The sequence below is a fragment of the Alosa sapidissima genome, chromosome 7 (genome assembly GCF_018492685.1).
Source record: "Alosa sapidissima isolate fAloSap1 chromosome 7, fAloSap1.pri, whole genome shotgun sequence".
Lineage (NCBI taxonomy): Eukaryota > Metazoa > Chordata > Actinopteri > Clupeiformes > Clupeidae > Alosa > Alosa sapidissima.
Window position 1 is genome coordinate 38,103,411 of NC_055963.1, and position 17,345 is coordinate 38,120,755.

Below are 17,345 nucleotides of genomic sequence, written 5' to 3' on the forward strand. Positions count from 1 at the left end.
ATATTGTAGTGAGGACTTTTATTTTGAAACAGTTTTTGGCAGAGGAAGCAGTTGAACAGGATGTGTAGTCTTAATAGGGCCAGTTTGTATGCTTAAAGCCTGAGACTGGCAGTTGATCCAGGTGGCCCGAACACCTGCCATAGGATTCTAATTGCTTAACGGCCGTATTGTGATGTCATAATCATAATGTTAAGTCAATGGGGAAATTTTGATAGTTTTTAATTAATAGTTTAAAAAGTATAAAAGTTACAAAGCTGAAAAATACATAGCACCCATGTCCTAAGTAAGACCTACGTAACATAGTTTGAATGAAGTTTCTACGTTAAACGGTTGAAGCTGCATTAAACGCGTTAGAAGAAGAAGAAGAACTAGAAAACGCAATTCCAGGGAATTACCAGTGCATGAAAATGCAAAACATATGGTGTGAAATATATTGTTAAAACAGATGATGTGCTAATTGGCAACCAACATGATGAGGTTTAATATAGTTCAAATGACTGAACTAGGTAGATGAGGTTTAATATAGTTGGAATGACTGAACAGTTAAATAGGTGGATAGTTTAAAAGGTTAAATTATTTGCTAGGTAGACAAAGTTTAATATAGTTGGAATGACTGGACAGTTAAATAAGTGGATAGTTTAAATGGTTAAATTATTTGCTAGGTAGATGAGGTTTAATATAGTTGGAATGACTGAACTAGGTAGATGAGGTTTAATATAGTTGGAATGACTGAACAGTTAAATAGGTGGATAGTTTATATAGTTAAATGATTTGCTTGGTAGATAAGGTTTAATATAGTTGAAATGATTGAACGGTTAAATAGGTGGATCATTTAAATAGTTAAATTATTTAGGTAGATAATTGACGATAACTAACAGTTGGAATGGCCCTAATGTTTGCTAGTAGTTATGCTACTATGTTATCAAAGATAATAATGTTAACCAAGTTTTTTTTGCTAAAAATGCTAATTAGCATGTTAACTGCTAGCATGCTAACTATGTTACTTAGCTAACTTAGCTAATCATTTTTAACAGTTTTGCTAACTATGCTAACTAGCATGCTAACATGCTAGCATGCTAACTATGTTAACCATGTTACTTAGCTAACTTTGCTAATCATTTTTAGCAGTTTTGTTAAAAATGCTAACTAACATGCTAGCATGCTAGCATGCTAACTATGCTAACCACGTTACTTAGCTAACTTAGCTAATCATTTTTAGCAGTTTTGCTAAAAATGCTAACTAGCATGCTAACATGCTAGCATGCTAATTATGCTAACCACGTGACTTAGCTAACTTAGCTAACTAGCTACAGTGGGTAGGAGTCATAGTTGATGACAAGTAACAGTTACAATGGCCGAACAGTTAGTAGTTTAAAGGGTTAAATTGTTTAACAGTAAAATATTATAGAGAGGACTTTTATTTTGAAACAGTTTTTGGCAGAGGAAGCAGTTGAACAGGATGTGTAGTCTTAATAGGGCCAGTTTGTATGCTTAAAGCCTGAGACTGGCAGTTGGTCCAGGTGGCCCGAACACCTGCCATAGGATTCTAATTGCTTAACGGCCGTATTGTGATGTCATAATCATAATGTTAAGTCAATGGGGAAATTTTGATAGTTTTTAATTAATAGTTTAAAAAGTATAAAAGTTACAAAGCTGAAAAATATATAGCACCCATGTCCTAAGTAAGACCTACGTAACATAGTTTGAATGAAGTTTCTACGTTAAACGGTTGAAGCTGCATTAAGTGCGTTAGAAGAAGAAGAAGAATAAGAACTAGAAAAGCATTTCCTGAAGGAAATACAGTGCATGAAAATGCAAAAATATGATGTAAAATATCATACAGAGTAAAAACAAACTATATTGGTTGCTAGGTAGATGAGGTTTAATATAGTTGGAATGACTGAACAGTTAAATAGGTGGATAGTTTATATAGGTAAATGATTTACTTGGTAGATAAGGTTTAATATAGTTGGAATGATTGAACGGTTAAATAAGTGGATAGTTTAAATGGTTAAATTATTTAGGTAGATAGTTGACGATAACTGACACTTGGAATGGCTCTAATGTTTGTTAGCAGTTATGCTAACTATATTAACAAAGATAATAATGTTAACCAAGTTACTATGCTAACTAGCATGCTAACAATGTTAAAATGCTAAGTATGCTAACCATGTGACTTAGCTAACTTAGCTAATTATTTTTAGCAGTTATGCTAACTAACATGCTAATTATGTTAACTATGCTAACCATGTGACTTAGCTAATCATTTTAAGGAATTTTGCTAAAAATGCTAACTAGCATGCTAACATGCTAGCATGCTAACTATGTGACTTAGCTAACTTAGCTAATCATTTTAAGGAATTTTGCTAAAAATGCTAACTAGCATGTTTGCATGCTAACATGCTAGCATGCTAACTGTGCTAACCATGTGACTTAGCTAACTTAGCTAATCATTTTAAGCAATTTTGCTTAAAATGCTAACTAGCATGCTAACATGCTAGCATGCTAACTATGCTAACCATGTGACTTAGCTAACTTAGCTAATCATTTTTAGCAGTTTTGCTAAAAATGCTAACTAGCATGCTAACTATGCTAACCATGTGACTTAGCTAACTTAGCTAATCATTTTAAGTAGTTTTGCTTAAAATGCTAACTAGCATGCTAACATGCTAGCATGCTAACTATGCTAACCATGTGACTTAGCTAACTTAGCTAATCATTTTTAGCAGTTTTGCTTAAAATGCTAACTAGCATGCTAACATGCTAACTATGCTAACCATGTGACTTAGCTAACTTAGCTAATCATTTTAAGCAGTTTTGCTTAAAATGCTAACTAGCATGCTAACATGTTAGCATGCTAACTATGCTAACCATGTGACTTAGCTAACTTAGCTAATCATTTTAAGCAGTTTTGCTAAAAATGCTAATTAGCATGCTAACATGCTAGCATGCTAACTATGTTAACCATATTACTTAGCTAACTTAGCTAATCATTTTTAACAGTTTTGCTAAAAATGCTAACTAGCATGCTAACATGCTAACTATGCTAACCATGTGACTTAGCTAACTTAGCTAACTAGCTACAGTGGGTAGGAGTCATAGTTGATGACAAGTAACAGTTACAATGGCTGAACAGTTAAAAAGTTCAGTAGTTTAAAGGGTTAAATTGTTTAACAGTGAAATATTGTAGTGAGGACTTTTATTTTGAAACAGTTTTTGGCAGAGGAAGCAGTTGAACAGGATGTGTAGTCTTAATAGGGCCAGTTTGTATGCTTAAAGCCTGAGACTGGCAGTTGATCCAGGTGGCCCGAACACCTGCCATAGGATTCTAATTGCTTAACGGCCGTATTGTGATGTCATAATCATAATGTTAAGTCAATGGGGAAATTTTGATAGTTTTTAATTAATAGTTTAAAAAGTATAAAAGTTACAAAGCTGAAAAATACATAGCACCCATGTCCTAAGTAAGACCTACGTAACATAGTTTGAATGAAGTTTCTACGTTAAACGGTTGAAGCTGCATTAAACGCGTTAGAAGAAGAAGAAGAACTAGAAAACGCAATTCCAGGGAATTACCAGTGCATGAAAATGCAAAACATATGGTGTGAAATATATTGTTAAAACAGATGATGTGCTAATTGGCAACCAACATGATGAGGTTTAATATAGTTCAAATGACTGAACTAGGTAGACGAGGTTTAATATAGTTGGAATGACTGAACAGTTAAATAGGTGGATAGTTTAAAAGGTTAAATTATTTGCTAGGTAGACAAAGTTTAATATAGTTGGAATGACTGGACAGTTAAATAAGTGGATAGTTTAAATGGTTAAATTATTTGCTAGGTAGATGAGGTTTAATATAGTTGGAATGACTGAACTAGGTAGATGAGGTTTAATATAGTTGGAATGACTGAACAGTTAAATAGGTGGATAGTTTATATAGTTAAATGATTTGCTTGGTAGATAAGGTTTAATATAGTTGAAATGATTGAACGGTTAAATAGGTGGATCATTTAAATAGTTAAATTATTTAGGTAGATAATTGACGATAACTAACAGTTGGAATGGCCCTAATGTTTGCTAGTAGTTATGCTACTATGTTATCAAAGATAATAATGTTAACCAAGTTTTTTTGCTAAAAATGCTAATTAGCATGTTAACTGCTAGCATGCTAACTATGTTACTTAGCTAACTTAGCTAATCATTTTTAACAGTTTTGCTAACTATGCTAACTAGCATGCTAACATGCTAGCATGCTAACTATGTTAACCATGTTACTTAGCTAACTTTGCTAATCATTTTTAGCAGTTTTGTTAAAAATGCTAACTAGCATGCTAACATGCTAGCATGCTAACTATGCTAACCACGTTACTTAGCTAACTTAGCTAATCATTTTTAGCAGTTTTGCTAAAAATGCTAACTAGCATGCTAACATGCTAGCATGCTAATTATGCTAACCACGTGACTTAGCTAACTTAGCTAACTAGCTACAGTGGGTAGGAGTCATAGTTGATGACAAGTAACAGTTACAATGGCCGAACAGTTAGTAGTTTAAAGGGTTAAATTGTTTAACAGTAAAATATTATAGAGAGGACTTTTATTTTGAAACAGTTTTTGGCAGAGGAAGCAGTTGAACAGGATGTGTAGTCTTAATAGGGCCAGTTTGTATGCTTAAAGCCTGAGACTGGCAGTTGGTCCAGGTGGCCCGAACACCTGCCATAGGATTCTAATTGCTTAACGGCCGTATTGTGATGTCATAATCATAATGTTAAGTCAATGGGGAAATTTTGATAGTTTTTAATTAATAGTTTAAAAAGTATAAAAGTTACAAAGCTGAAAAATATATAGCACCCATGTCCTAAGTAAGACCTACGTAACATAGTTTGAATGAAGTTTCTACGTTAAACGGTTGAAGCTGCATTAAGTGCGTTAGAAGAAGAAGAAGAATAAGAACTAGAAAAGCATTTCCTGAAGGAAATACAGTGCATGAAAATGCAAAAATATGATGTAAAATATCATACAGAGTAAAAACAAACTATATTGGTTGCTAGGTAGATGAGGTTTAATATAGTTGGAATGACTGAACAGTTAAATAGGTGGATAGTTTATATAGGTAAATGATTTACTTGGTAGATAAGGTTTAATATAGTTGGAATGATTGAACGGTTAAATAAGTGGATAGTTTAAATGGTTAAATTATTTAGGTAGATAGTTGACGATAACTGACACTTGGAATGGCTCTAATGTTTGTTAGCAGTTATGCTAACTATATTAACAAAGATAATAATGTTAACCAAGTTACTATGCTAACTAGCATGCTAACAATGTTAAAATGCTAAGTATGCTAACCATGTGACTTAGCTAACTTAGCTAATTATTTTTAGCAGTTATGCTAACTAACATGCTAATTATGTTAACTATGCTAACCATGTGACTTAGCTAATCATTTTAAGGAATTTTGCTAAAAATGCTAACTAGCATGCTAACATGCTAGCATGCTAACTATGTGACTTAGCTAACTTAGCTAATCATTTTAAGGAATTTTGCTAAAAATGCTAACTAGCATGTTTGCATGCTAACATGCTAGCATGCTAACTGTGCTAACCATGTGACTTAGCTAACTTAGCTAATCATTTTAAGCAATTTTGCTTAAAATGCTAACTAGCATGCTAACATGCTAGCATGCTAACTATGCTAACCATGTGACTTAGCTAACTTAGCTAATCATTTTTAGCAGTTTTGCTAAAAATGCTAACTAGCATGCTAACTATGCTAACCATGTGACTTAGCTAACTTAGCTAATCATTTTAAGTAGTTTTGCTTAAAATGCTAACTAGCATGCTAACATGCTAGCATGCTAACTATGCTAACCATGTGACTTAGCTAACTTAGCTAATCATTTTTAGCAGTTTTGCTTAAAATGCTAACTAGCATGCTAACATGCTAACTATGCTAACCATGTGACTTAGCTAACTTAGCTAATCATTTTAAGCAGTTTTGCTTAAAATGCTAACTAGCATGCTAACATGTTAGCATGCTAACTATGCTAACCATGTGACTTAGCTAACTTAGCTAATCATTTTAAGCAGTTTTGCTAAAAATGCTAATTAGCATGCTAACATGCTAGCATGCTAACTATGTTAACCATATTACTTAGCTAACTTAGCTAATCATTTTTAACAGTTTTGCTAAAAATGCTAACTAGCATGCTAACATGCTAACTATGCTAACCATGTGACTTAGCTAACTTAGCTAACTAGCTACAGTGGGTAGGAGTCATAGTTGATGACAAGTAACAGTTACAATGGCTGAACAGTTAAAAAGTTCAGTAGTTTAAAGGGTTAAATTGTTTAACAGTGAAATATTGTAGTGAGGACTTTTATTTTGAAACAGTTTTTGGCAGAGGAAGCAGTTGAACAGGATGTGTAGTCTTAATAGGGCCAGTTTGTATGCTTAAAGCCTGAGACTGGCAGTTGATCCAGGTGGCCCGAACACCTGCCATAGGATTCTAATTGCTTAACGGCCGTATTGTGATGTCATAATCATAATGTTAAGTCAATGGGGAAATTTTGATAGTTTTTAATTAATAGTTTAAAAAGTATAAAAGTTACAAAGCTGAAAAATACATAGCACCCATGTCCTAAGTAAGACCTACGTAACATAGTTTGAATGAAGTTTCTACGTTAAACGGTTGAAGCTGCATTAAACGCGTTAGAAGAAGAAGAAGAACTAGAAAACGCAATTCCAGGGAATTACCAGTGCATGAAAATGCAAAACATATGGTGTGAAATATATTGTTAAAACAGATGATGTGCTAATTGGCAACCAACATGATGAGGTTTAATATAGTTCAAATGACTGAACTAGGTAGATGAGGTTTAATATAGTTGGAATGACTGAACAGTTAAATAGGTGGATAGTTTAAAAGGTTAAATTATTTGCTAGGTAGACAAAGTTTAATATAGTTGGAATGACTGGACAGTTAAATAAGTGGATAGTTTAAATGGTTAAATTATTTGCTAGGTAGATGAGGTTTAATATAGTTGGAATGACTGAACTAGGTAGATGAGGTTTAATATAGTTGGAATGACTGAACAGTTAAATAGGTGGATAGTTTATATAGTTAAATGATTTGCTTGGTAGATAAGGTTTAATATAGTTGAAATGATTGAACGGTTAAATAGGTGGATCATTTAAATAGTTAAATTATTTAGGTAGATAATTGACGATAACTAACAGTTGGAATGGCCCTAATGTTTGCTAGTAGTTATGCTACTATGTTATCAAAGATAATAATGTTAACCAAGTTTTTTTGCTAAAAATGCTAATTAGCATGTTAACTGCTAGCATGCTAACTATGTTACTTAGCTAACTTAGCTAATCATTTTTAACAGTTTTGCTAACTATGCTAACTAGCATGCTAACATGCTAGCATGCTAACTATGTTAACCATGTTACTTAGCTAACTTTGCTAATCATTTTTAGCAGTTTTGTTAAAAATGCTAACTAGCATGCTAACATGCTAGCATGCTAACTATGCTAACCACGTTACTTAGCTAACTTAGCTAATCATTTTTAGCAGTTTTGCTAAAAATGCTAACTAGCATGCTAACATGCTAGCATGCTAATTATGCTAACCACGTGACTTAGCTAACTTAGCTAACTAGCTACAGTGGGTAGGAGTCATAGTTGATGACAAGTAACAGTTACAATGGCCGAACAGTTAGTAGTTTAAAGGGTTAAATTGTTTAACAGTAAAATATTATAGAGAGGACTTTTATTTTGAAACAGTTTTTGGCAGAGGAAGCAGTTGAACAGGATGTGTAGTCTTAATAGGGCCAGTTTGTATGCTTAAAGCCTGAGACTGGCAGTTGGTCCAGGTGGCCCGAACACCTGCCATAGGATTCTAATTGCTTAACGGCCGTATTGTGATGTCATAATCATAATGTTAAGTCAATGGGGAAATTTTGATAGTTTTTAATTAATAGTTTAAAAAGTATAAAAGTTACAAAGCTGAAAAATATATAGCACCCATGTCCTAAGTAAGACCTACGTAACATAGTTTGAATGAAGTTTCTACGTTAAACGGTTGAAGCTGCATTAAGTGCGTTAGAAGAAGAAGAAGAATAAGAACTAGAAAAGCATTTCCTGAAGGAAATACAGTGCATGAAAATGCAAAAATATGATGTAAAATATCATACAGAGTAAAAACAAACTATATTGGTTGCTAGGTAGATGAGGTTTAATATAGTTGGAATGACTGAACAGTTAAATAGGTGGATAGTTTATATAGGTAAATGATTTACTTGGTAGATAAGGTTTAATATAGTTGGAATGATTGAACGGTTAAATAAGTGGATAGTTTAAATGGTTAAATTATTTAGGTAGATAGTTGACGATAACTGACACTTGGAATGGCTCTAATGTTTGTTAGCAGTTATGCTAACTATATTAACAAAGATAATAATGTTAACCAAGTTACTATGCTAACTAGCATGCTAACAATGTTAAAATGCTAAGTATGCTAACCATGTGACTTAGCTAACTTAGCTAATTATTTTTAGCAGTTATGCTAACTAACATGCTAATTATGTTAACTATGCTAACCATGTGACTTAGCTAATCATTTTAAGGAATTTTGCTAAAAATGCTAACTAGCATGCTAACATGCTAGCATGCTAACTATGTGACTTAGCTAACTTAGCTAATCATTTTAAGGAATTTTGCTAAAAATGCTAACTAGCATGTTTGCATGCTAACATGCTAGCATGCTAACTGTGCTAACCATGTGACTTAGCTAACTTAGCTAATCATTTTAAGCAATTTTGCTTAAAATGCTAACTAGCATGCTAACATGCTAGCATGCTAACTATGCTAACCATGTGACTTAGCTAACTTAGCTAATCATTTTTAGCAGTTTTGCTAAAAATGCTAACTAGCATGCTAACTATGCTAACCATGTGACTTAGCTAACTTAGCTAATCATTTTAAGTAGTTTTGCTTAAAATGCTAACTAGCATGCTAACATGCTAGCATGCTAACTATGCTAACCATGTGACTTAGCTAACTTAGCTAATCATTTTTAGCAGTTTTGCTTAAAATGCTAACTAGCATGCTAACATGCTAACTATGCTAACCATGTGACTTAGCTAACTTAGCTAATCATTTTAAGCAGTTTTGCTTAAAATGCTAACTAGCATGCTAACATGTTAGCATGCTAACTATGCTAACCATGTGACTTAGCTAACTTAGCTAATCATTTTAAGCAGTTTTGCTAAAAATGCTAATTAGCATGCTAACATGCTAGCATGCTAACTATGTTAACCATATTACTTAGCTAACTTAGCTAATCATTTTTAACAGTTTTGCTAAAAATGCTAACTAGCATGCTAACATGCTAACTATGCTAACCATGTGACTTAGCTAACTTAGCTAACTAGCTACAGTGGGTAGGAGTCATAGTTGATGACAAGTAACAGTTACAATGGCTGAACAGTTAAAAAGTTCAGTAGTTTAAAGGGTTAAATTGTTTAACAGTGAAATATTGTAGTGAGGACTTTTATTTTGAAACAGTTTTTGGCAGAGGAAGCAGTTGAACAGGATGTGTAGTCTTAATAGGGCCAGTTTGTATGCTTAAAGCCTGAGACTGGCAGTTGATCCAGGTGGCCCGAACACCTGCCATAGGATTCTAATTGCTTAACGGCCGTATTGTGATGTCATAATCATAATGTTAAGTCAATGGGGAAATTTTGATAGTTTTTAATTAATAGTTTAAAAAGTATAAAAGTTACAAAGCTGAAAAATACATAGCACCCATGTCCTAAGTAAGACCTACGTAACATAGTTTGAATGAAGTTTCTACGTTAAACGGTTGAAGCTGCATTAAACGCGTTAGAAGAAGAAGAAGAACTAGAAAACGCAATTCCAGGGAATTACCAGTGCATGAAAATGCAAAACATATGGTGTGAAATATATTGTTAAAACAGATGATGTGCTAATTGGCAACCAACATGATGAGGTTTAATATAGTTCAAATGACTGAACTAGGTAGATGAGGTTTAATATAGTTGGAATGACTGAACAGTTAAATAGGTGGATAGTTTAAAAGGTTAAATTATTTGCTAGGTAGACAAAGTTTAATATAGTTGGAATGACTGGACAGTTAAATAAGTGGATAGTTTAAATGGTTAAATTATTTGCTAGGTAGATGAGGTTTAATATAGTTGGAATGACTGAACTAGGTAGATGAGGTTTAATATAGTTGGAATGACTGAACAGTTAAATAGGTGGATAGTTTATATAGTTAAATGATTTGCTTGGTAGATAAGGTTTAATATAGTTGAAATGATTGAACGGTTAAATAGGTGGATCATTTAAATAGTTAAATTATTTAGGTAGATAATTGACGATAACTAACAGTTGGAATGGCCCTAATGTTTGCTAGTAGTTATGCTACTATGTTATCAAAGATAATAATGTTAACCAAGTTTTTTTGCTAAAAATGCTAATTAGCATGTTAACTGCTAGCATGCTAACTATGTTACTTAGCTAACTTAGCTAATCATTTTTAACAGTTTTGCTAACTATGCTAACTAGCATGCTAACATGCTAGCATGCTAACTATGTTAACCATGTTACTTAGCTAACTTTGCTAATCATTTTTAGCAGTTTTGTTAAAAATGCTAACTAGCATGCTAACATGCTAGCATGCTAACTATGCTAACCACGTTACTTAGCTAACTTAGCTAATCATTTTTAGCAGTTTTGCTAAAAATGCTAACTAGCATGCTAACATGCTAGCATGCTAATTATGCTAACCACGTGACTTAGCTAACTTAGCTAACTAGCTACAGTGGGTAGGAGTCATAGTTGATGACAAGTAACAGTTACAATGGCCGAACAGTTAGTAGTTTAAAGGGTTAAATTGTTTAACAGTAAAATATTATAGAGAGGACTTTTATTTTGAAACAGTTTTTGGCAGAGGAAGCAGTTGAACAGGATGTGTAGTCTTAATAGGGCCAGTTTGTATGCTTAAAGCCTGAGACTGGCAGTTGGTCCAGGTGGCCCGAACACCTGCCATAGGATTCTAATTGCTTAACGGCCGTATTGTGATGTCATAATCATAATGTTAAGTCAATGGGGAAATTTTGATAGTTTTTAATTAATAGTTTAAAAAGTATAAAAGTTACAAAGCTGAAAAATATATAGCACCCATGTCCTAAGTAAGACCTACGTAACATAGTTTGAATGAAGTTTCTACGTTAAACGGTTGAAGCTGCATTAAGTGCGTTAGAAGAAGAAGAAGAATAAGAACTAGAAAAGCATTTCCTGAAGGAAATACAGTGCATGAAAATGCAAAAATATGATGTAAAATATCATACAGAGTAAAAACAAACTATATTGGTTGCTAGGTAGATGAGGTTTAATATAGTTGGAATGACTGAACAGTTAAATAGGTGTATAGTTTAAATGGTTAAATTATTTAGGTAGATAGTTGACGATAACTGACAGTTGGAATGGCTCTAATGTTTGCTAGCAGTTATGCTAACTATGTTAACAAAGATAATAATGTTAACCAAGTTACTATGCTAACTAACATGCTAACAATGTTAAAATGTTAAGTATGCTAACCATGTGACTTAGCTAACTTAGCTAATCATTTTAAGCAGTTTTGCTAAAAATGCTAACTAGCATGCTAACATGCTAGCATGCTAACTATGCTAACCATGTGACTTAGCTAACTTAGCTAATCATTTTTTGCAGTTTTGCTAAAAATGCTAACTAGCATGCTAACATGCTAGCATGCTAACTATGCTAACCATATGACTTAGCTAACTTAGCTAATCATTTTAAGCAGTTTTGCTAAAAATGCTAACTAGCATGCTAACATGCTAGCATGCTAACTATGCTAACCATGTGACTTAGCTAACTTAGCTAATCATTTTTTGCAGTTTTGCTAAAAATGCTAACTAGCATGCTAACTATGCTAACCATGTTACTTAGCTAACTTAGCTAACTAGCTACAGTGGGTAGGAGTCATAGTTGATGACAAGTAACAGTTACAATGGCTGAACAGTTAAAAAGTTCAGTAGTTTAAAGGGTTAAATTGTTTAACAGTGAAATATTGTAGTGAGGACTTTTATTTTGAAACAGTTTTTGGCAGAGGAAGCAGTTGAACAGGATGTGTAGTCTTAATAGGGCCAGTTTGTATGCTTAAAGCCTGAGACTGGCAGTTGGTCCAGGTGGCCCGAACACCTGCCATAGGATTCTAATTGCTTAACGGCTCTATTGTGATATCATCAGCCCATGTTAAGTCTATGGGGAAATTTTGACTAGTTTTTAATTAATAGTTTAAAAAGTATAAAGGTTACAAAGCTGAAAAATACATAGCACCCATGTCCCAAGTAAGACCTACGTAACATAGTTTGAATGAAGTTTCTACGTTAAACGGTTGAAGCTGCATTAAATGCGTTAGAAGAAGAATAAGAATAAGAACTAGAAAAGCATTTCCTGAAGGAAATATAGTGCATGAAAATGCAAAAATATGATGTAAAAATATCATACAGAGTAAAAACAAACTATATTGGTTGCTAAGTAGATGAGGTTTAATATAGTTGGAATGACTGAACAGTTAAATAGGTGGATAGTTTAAATGGTTAAATGGTTAAATTATTTAGGTAGATAGTTGACGATAACTGACAGTTGGAATGGCTCTAATGTTTGCTAGCAGTTATGCTAACTATGTTAACAAAGATAATAATGTTAACAAAGTTACTATGCTAACTAGCATGCTAACATGCTAGCATGCTAACTATGCTAACCATGTTACTTAGCTAATCGTTTTTAGTAGTTTTGCTAAAAATGCTAACTAGCATGCTAACATGCTAGCGCTAGCATGCTAACTATGCTAACCACGTTACTTAGCTGACTTAGCTAATCGTTTTTAGCGGTTTTGCTAAAAATGCTAACTAGCATGCTAGCATGCTAACTATGCTAACCACGTTACTTAGCTGACTTAGCTAATCGTTTTTAGCAGTTTTGCTAAAAATGCTAACTAGCATGCTAGCATGCTAACTATGCTAACCATGTGACTTAGCTAACTTAGCTAATCATTTTAAGCAGTTTTGCTAAAAATGCTAACTAGCATGCTAACATGCTAGCATGCTAACTATGCTAACCACGTTACTTAGCTAACTTAGCTAATCATTTTAAGCAGTTTTGCTAAAAATGCTAACTAGCATGCTAACATGCTAGCATGCTAACTATGCTAACCATGTTACTTAGCTAACTTAGCTAACTAGCTACAGTGGGTAGGAGTCATAGTTGATGACAAGTAACAGTTACAATGGCCGAACAGTTAGTAGTTTAAAGGGTTAAATTGTTTAACAGTAAAATATTATAGAGAGGACTTTTATTTTGAAACAGTTTTTGGCAGAGGAAGCAGTTGAACAGGATGTGTAGTCTTAATAGGGCCAGTTTGTATGCTTAAAGCCTGAGACTGGCAGTTGGTCCAGGTGGCCCGAACACCTGCCATAGGATTCTAATTGCTTAACGGCCGTATTGTGATGTCATAATCATAATGTTAAGTCAATGGGGAAATTTTGATAGTTTTTAATTAATAGTTTAAAAAGTATAAAAGTTACAAAGCTGAAAAATACATAGCACCCATGTCCTAAGTAAGACCTACGTAACATAGTTTGAATGAAGTTTCTACGTTAAACGGTTGAAGCTGCATTAAGTGCGTTAGAAGAAGAAGAATAATAAGAACTAGAAAACGCAATTCCAGGGAATTACCAGTGCATGAAAATGCAAAACATATGGTGTGAAATATATTGTTAAAACAGATGATGTGCTAATTGGCAACCAACATGATGAGGTTTAATATAGTTCAAATGACTGAACTAGGTAGATGAGGTTTAATATAGTTGGAATGACTGAACTAGGTAGATGAGGTTTAATATAGTTGGAATGACTGAACAGTTAAATAGGTGGATAGTTTATATAGTTAAATGATTTGCTTGGTAGATAAGGTTTAATATAGTTGGAATGATTGAACGGTTAAATAGGTGGATAATTTAAATAGTTAAATTATTTAGGTAGATAATTGACGATAACTAACAGTTGGAATGGCCCTAATGTTTGCTAGCAGTTATGCTACTATGTTATCAAAGAAAATAATGTTAACCAAGTTTTTTTGCTAAAAATGCTAATTAGCATGCTAACTATGCTAGCATGCTAACTATGTTACTTAGCTAACTTAGCTAATCATTTTTAACAGTTTTGCTAACTAGCATGCTAAGATGCTAGCATGCTAACTATGTTAACCATGTTACTTAGTTAACTTAGCTAATCATTTTTAGCAGTTTTGCTAAAAATGCTAACTAGCATGCTAACATGCTAACTATGCTAACCATGTGACTTAGCTAACTTAGCTAATCATTTTTAGCAGTTTTGCTAAAAATGCTAACTAGCATGCTAACATGCTAGCATGCTAACTATGCTAACCACGTTACTTAGCTAACTTAGCTAATCATTTTTAGCAGTTTTGCTAAAATGCTAACTAGCATGCTAACTATGCTAACCATGCTAACTAGCTACAGTGGGTAGGAGTCATAGTTGATGACAAGTAACAGTTACAATGGCTGAACAGTTAAAAAGTTCAGTAGTTTAAAGGGTTAAATTGTTTAACAGTGAAATATTGTGGTGAGGACTTTTATTTTGAAACAGTTTTTGGCAGAGGAAGCAGTTGAACAGGATGTGTAGTCTTAATAGGGCCAGTTTGTATGCTTAAAGCCGGAGACTGGCAGTTGATCCAGGTGGCCCGAACACCTGCCATAGGATTCTAATTGCTTAACGGCTCTATTGTGATGTCATCAGCCCATGTTAAGTCTATGGGGAAATTTTGATTAGTTTTTAATTAATAGTTTAAAAAGTATAAAAGTTACAAAGATGAAAAATACATAGCACCCATGTCCTAAGTAAGACCTACGTAACATAGTTTGAATGAAGTTTCTATGTTAAACGGTTGAAGCTGCATTAAGTGCGTTAGAAGAAGAATAATAATAAAATGCCTTGGAAGAACAGTACAGTGCATTTTCATGCACTGTAATAAGAATAAGAAGAAGCCTAGGAAGAACAGTACAGTGCATTTTCATGCACTGTAATAAGAACTAGAAAAGCATTTCCTGAAGGAAATACAGTGCATGAAAATGCAAAAAATATGATGTCAAATATCATACAGAGTAAAAACAAACTATATTGGTTGCTAGGTAGATGAGGTTTAATATAGTTGGCATGACTGAACAGTTAAATAGGTGGATAGTTTATATAGGTAAATGATTTACTTGGTAGATAAGGTTTAATATAGTTGGAATGATTGAACGGTTAAATAAGTGGATAGTTTAAATGGTTAAATTATTTAGGTAGATAATTGACGATAACTGACACTTGGAATGGCTCTAATGTTTGCTAGCAGTTATGCTAACTATGTTAACAAAGATAATAATGTTAACAAAGTTACTATGCTAACTAGCATGCTAACAATGTTAAAATGCTAAGTATGTTAACCATGTTACTTAGCTGACTTAGCTCATCATTTTAAGCAGTTTTGCTAAAACTGCTAACTAGCATGCTAACATGCTAGCATGCTAACCATGTGACTTAGCTAACTTAGCTAATCATTTTAAGCAGTTTTGCTAAAAATGTTAACTAGCATGCTAACTATGCTAACCATGTGACTTAGCTAACTTAGCTAATCATTTTAAGCAGTTTTGCTAAAAATGCTAACTAGCATGCTAACATGCTAGCATGCTAACTATGCTAACCATGTGACTTAGCTAACTTAGCTAATCATTTTAAGCAGTTTTGCTAAAAATGCTAACTAGCATGCTAACATGCTAGCATGCTAACTATACTAACCATGTGACTTAGCTAACTTAGCTAATCATTTTTAGCAGTTTTGCTAAAAATGCTAACTAGCATGCTAACATGCTAACTATGCTAACCATGTTACTTAGCTAACTTAGCTAACTAGCTACAGTGGGTAGGAGTCATAGTTGATGATAAGTAACAGTTACAATGGCTGAACAGTTAAAAAGTTCAGTAGTTTAAAGGGTTAAATTGTTTAACAGTGAAATATTGTAGTGAGGACTTTTATTTTGAAACAGTTTTAGGCAGAGGAAGCAGTTGAACAGGATGTGTAGTCTTAATAGGGCCAGTTTGTATGCTTAAAGCCTGAGACTGGCAGTTGGTCCAGGTGGCCCGAACACCTGCCATAGGATTCTAATTGCTGTGATGTCATAAAGGCCCAATGTTAAGTCAATGGGGAAATTTTGAGTAGTTTTTAATTAATAGTTTAAAAAGTATAAAAGTTACAAAGCTGAAAAATACATAGCACCCATGTCCTAAGTAAGACCTACGTAACATAGTTTGAATGAAGTTTCTACGTTAAACGGTTGAAGCTGCATTAAGTGCGTTAGAAGAAGAAGAAGAATAAGAACTAGAAAAGCATTTCCTGAAGGAAATACAGTGCATGAAAATGCAAAAATATGATGTAAAATATCATACAGAGTAAAAACAAACTATATTGGTTGCTAGGTAGATGAGGTTTAATATAGTTGGAATGACTGAACAGTTAAATAAGTGGATAGTTTAAATGGTTAAATTATTTAGGTAGATAGTTGACGATAACTGACACTTGGAATGGCTCTAATGTTTGCTAGCAGTTATGCTAACTATATTAACAAAGATAATAATGCTAACCAAGTTACTATGCTAACTAGCATGCTAACAATGTTAAAATGCTAAGTATGCTAACCATGTGACTTAGCTAACTTAGTTAATCATTTTTAGCAGTTATGCTAACTATGCTAACTAACATGCTAACAATGTTAACCATGTTACTTAGCTGACTTAGCTCATCATTTTAAGCAGTTTTGCTAAAAATGCTAACTAACATGCTAACATGCTAGCATGCTAACCATGTGACTTAGCTAACTTAGCTAATCATTTTAAGCAGTTTTGCTATAAATGCTAACTAGCATGCTAACATGCTAGCATGCTAACTATGCTAACCATGTGACTTAGCTAACTTAGCTAATCATTTTTAGCAGTTTTGCTAAAAATGCTAACTAGCATGCTAACATGCTTGCATGCTAACTATGCTAACCATATGACTTAGCTAACTTAGCTAATCATTTTTAGCAGTTTTGCTAAAAATGCTAACTAGCATGCTAACATGTTAGCATGCTAACATGCTAGCATGCTAACTATGCTAACCATGTGACTTAGCTAACTTAGCTAATCATTTTAAGCAGTTTTGCTAAAAATGCTAACTAGCATGCTAA

At 33.4% G+C, this 17,345-nt stretch overlaps 1 protein-coding gene across 4 annotated transcripts in view; it reads right to left on the reverse strand.

Annotated features, from left to right (window-relative positions):
• The window catches only part of znf341 (zinc finger protein 341), a 190,867-nt gene that overhangs the window by 131,103 nt on the left and 42,419 nt on the right, over nucleotides 1-17,345 (reverse strand). The window lies entirely within an intron of this gene.